The following is a 4,544-nucleotide window of genomic DNA, read 5'->3' as shown; positions in this document are numbered from 1 at the left end:
ACAGCCAGGAGTTCAGTCCTGACCAGCTCAAGATTGACTCAACCTTCCATCCTTTTGAGGTCAGTAATGAGGCCCCAGATTGTTAGGGCAATATGCTGACTCTGTAGACCACTTAGAGAGGGCTGTGAAGCGGTATATAAGTCTAAGTGCTATTGCTATTAAGAAACTTCAAGGAATCAATTTGGTGATAAATTCTTTAGATATTGTACCTGTTTATTGATATCTACTGCAAGCTTTATTTTTAAATCATTAGCAAAATAAATTTCTAAAATGTTATATCTTTCACAAACAAGATAACTACTCCTAAATCAAGTTTAGTTTCACAGTTTCACAGCACGGAAGTACATATTTCTAGGTAGATTACATTTACTTGATAGCACAGCTTGGTTGGCATCTATTAATTTGCAAATGTACAGATAGAACATGAACAAAACTAGTAGTAGGACTTCTTTAGGCAGCAGAAGTCCTATTTTAACTTTACACCAGACTTGTAGAGAAGTATAAGAAAAACCAAATGCACTAGTATAGTATAGGTCAGACATGTCAAACTCGTGACATCACGTGACACCGTGCAACGTATTGGAGCTTTTTCTCCATTGCTGGCAATGGGGTGGACGGGGTTGCCTGGTGACGTGTCCGGCCCGCGGGCTGGCAGTTTGACACCCCTGGTATAGGTAGTACCTGGCTCAATAGTAGTAACTGTGAGAGGGACCTCGGAGTCCTAGTGGACAATCACTTAAATATGAGCCAGCAGAGTGCTGCAGCTGCCAAAAAAGCCAATGCAGTCCTAGGCTGTATTAACAGAGGGATAGAATCAAGATCACATGAAGTATTAGTACCACTTTATAATGCCTCGGTAACACCACACTTGGAATATTACATCCAGTTTTGGTCACCATGATAGATAGAATTAAGGTAAGTTGATATGGATGTGTCTTTAAGAAGTGAAGATGTTGAGACTTGGGGAAAAGTGCAAAGAAGAGCAACTAAGATGATTAAAGGCCTGGAAATTAAAACATATGAAAAAGGATTTGGGAATGGCCAGTCTAGACAAAAGAAGGACTGGGGGGGACATGATAGCAGTATTCCAGTATTTAAGAGACTGCCACAAGGAGGAGAGAGTCAATTTATTTTCCAAGGCACCAAAAGGCAAGACAAGAAACAATGGATGGAAACTAATCAAGGAGAGAAGCAACCTGGAATTAAGGAGAAACTTCCTAACTGTGAGGACAATTAACCAGTGGAACAGCTTGCCTTCAGACATTCTGGGTGCTTCATCACTCAAAGTTTTTAAGAAGCGACTGGACAACCACTTGTCTGAAATAATATAGGTTCTCCTGCTGGAGCAGGGGGCTGGACTAGAAGACCTCCAAGGTCCCTTCCAGCTCTATTCTGATTGATCGATTGAATATTGGGGTATGTTTGTACCATAATTAGGGGTGTATGTGAAAGAACCCAAAGTGTATTTATCTCTATTACAAGTAGTAATGAGGGCATAGTTCTCTGCTCAGGATTCCTAAATGCTGGCTGGGGAAATCTGGGAGTTGAAGTCCACTCCTTTTCAAATGGCATGTTTGTAAAACACTGGTTTAAACCCTCATATAACTGGGTCATTATCAACCAGCTTCACTGCCCTTCCCAAACGATTCTACCTTATAGAAGAAGCAAATAATAGAAACTGCTAGCTGTTCTACCAAGAGTTAATATATGTCAAGAGCTCCCAACACTGGTGCTATTTATTTCTTTCTCTTTTTATTTATCAATAATTACTAGCCTTGCAATGGTTGGGTGACCAGTCAATAATGCATAGGCAGGTGGTTTTTTTTAAACAGGGAAAGAAGAGGAAATGGGAACATTTGTACTGCCAAAAGATATGTGGCAGGATACTTTGAAGGGGAAAAATAGAGTTTTCTTCTGGTGTATTTATTTTAATCTGTTAATCTTTATAATCTTTAATTCAAAGCAGCCCCTTCACACATCCAAATGCCAGGAAAATTTTCATAGCTCCCAATGTCATTTTGCTTTTTCTTTCTTTCTGTTTACAACAACCCTCTGATCAAGCAGTGATCAGCTGATAATGCATGATTTATCAAGAAAAGGAAAAAATGGAAGCAATAGGATAATTGGAGATTCCTCCCTGCTGATCAGAATTGTTTAAAAATCTGCTTCTCTTTTGAGTAGACTCATTCCATAAATTACTGACCCCTGATTCAGCCAGCATTAATTACAAAGTGGATTGCTCTTCCAAATTCAGAGCACAAAAATATTTTTCTGAATTTTGCAACATATTCCCTAATATTTAGATCTGCAAAACTAAAAAGGAAAAAAATGTGAAAGGAAGTATAAACACACCATACAAACACACAAAGAGAAATTAATATGTTAAACTTGCATGTTTGACCAAAAAAAACCCAGAAGATATCTGTAATAAAGATAATTAGATTACAGATAAGTGTGAATTTTATAGAAAAAACATTAAAGTAAGTTGAAGATAGTAGAAATGGGTTACCTAGTAAGTGTGTACAAGAAGACATTAACAATGAAGAGAAGTTGAATGAATGAGAATTCAATACAAAAGTGAGTAGATGACTAACCACTAGGAAAGAAATATGCTGAGACGGTAGTTTGATGGTAGAGAAGAATGAATGAGATTCAATTGCAAAGCAAATGCATGGAAGGAAAGGATGAAAAGAAAAGACAGATGGAGAAAATCTTGATTGGATAAAGCTGATGAGATCCTCAAAAAGAGGAAGGTGAGAACTTTAAATAATAAATGTAGGTACAAAGCAGTGTACCATTTAGATAAAAGCAAGGATAGTTTGCAAAATGGAAAAATAGGGAAAAATGGGTTGGAGAAGTGCTGCAGTAAACAAGATTTACCAGTAGAAGGCAATATTTGTAGCTCAGGGTTGAACTGTGGAATCCTTGGTGTTCTCTTGCTTTTTTCCTGTCAGACGTTTCATTACCCAACTAAGGAACAGTGCTTCGCTGAAGATGTTACCTTGTTGGGTAATAAAACATTTGCAAGAAAACAAGCAAGCTCGGAGAACACCAAAAACTTCACAAACAAGATTTAGTTGTATTTCCTTTTAACTCATGCATTAATTTATATCACTATTTCTTACTGCTTTTCTACATTTTGGATAATATGGATTATGAAGAGCATGTTGCAGCAGCCCTGTCTTCTGGTATAATATCCCCTCCAAGAGATCCAGAAGGCTCCCACCTTGATGGTGTTCAGAAACTATTAAAGACCGTCTCTCAGGCCTTGGGGAAGGGTGAAAGTTGAGCCCTTGTTTGAAATGGAGGTGGGTGGGTGGAGGTTTTATATTGTTCTTGGGCTACTCATGATCCCTTTTTTGACTTGTCCTGGTTTTTCTTTTTACTTATGCCTGTAAATCACCCAGAGTCAATGGAAGTTGGGCAGCCAATAAATTCTATGACAGAGAGAGGGAGGGAGAAATGAGTATATCCATAAGGGAATTTTGGAGTAACCACCTAATTATATTAAAATGCTTCAAAGTAAGGCAATTAATGTTTTCAGCCAATTACAGGTAGTCCTTGACTTACAATCCCATTTGTTTAGTGTCCATTTGAAGTTACAATGGCACTGAAAAAAGTGACTTATGATGATTTTCATCCCCATCGTCATTTGATCAAAATTCAGACACTTGGCAGCTGGAAGGTATTTATGACAATTGCACTTTCCCGGATTGATGTGATCACTATTTGTAACCTTTGCACTCAGTTGTGCTCATTAAGTCGAGGACTACCAATAAAGTAGATGTCCATGGACCAGTACCGGGCTGCGGCATGCCAGCAACCGGTCTGCACAAACAAGCAAAGCCCCATCCGCGGGATGCAGGCAGCACACAAAACCACGCACCCTCCAGTCCACGGAAAAACCTCTCTCCACGGAACCGGTCCCTGGTGCCCAAAATGTTGGGGACCTCTGCTATAAAGAACTTCATATTTTTCTGTGGCATTAAGAGGGCTGGCCTACAGTGGTAAAATCAACTAAGTTAGATTACGCCATTCCATTACCTTGTATCTGTGTCCGTCCACCTTGCTGTTGGTTGTCCTCTTCTTTCCTTCCACTTTTACCAGCATGACCTAGGTCTTCACATAATGTATCCAATGTATGATAATTTGAATTCTGGGTTGACTTGTTCAATGATTCCTTTATTTTCTTAGCTATCCATGTATTCTCAGGAACTTTCTGCAGCATTAATTTAAAAGCAGTTAATACTCTTTCTGTCCTGGTTCTTTAAAGTCCAACTATCACTTCCATAGAGTATCACTTCTGTGCTTGGGGAAATTCTGTGAGCTCTCGGTCTCATATATTGGGCCTTTCCCCACTGCTGAATTAGTGCCATCTACCCATCCTTCAGTTGCCACAAAATTAAACTGCCATGAAATTGTTTGTACTCATTGCTAATCTTTGGCAAATCCTATATTCTACTTTCAGCATATCTCATCCACAATTCCCTACAGCATTATTCTGGTCGTATCAGAATGACCATACTATGTGATGGAAGCAGTTT

Source organism: Protobothrops mucrosquamatus, unplaced genomic scaffold (assembly GCF_001527695.2).
Source record: "Protobothrops mucrosquamatus isolate PMUCROS unplaced genomic scaffold, P.Mucros_1.0 scaffold1164, whole genome shotgun sequence".
NCBI classification, from domain to species: domain Eukaryota; kingdom Metazoa; phylum Chordata; class Lepidosauria; order Squamata; family Viperidae; genus Protobothrops; species Protobothrops mucrosquamatus.
This window is presented reverse-complemented; position numbering follows the sequence as displayed.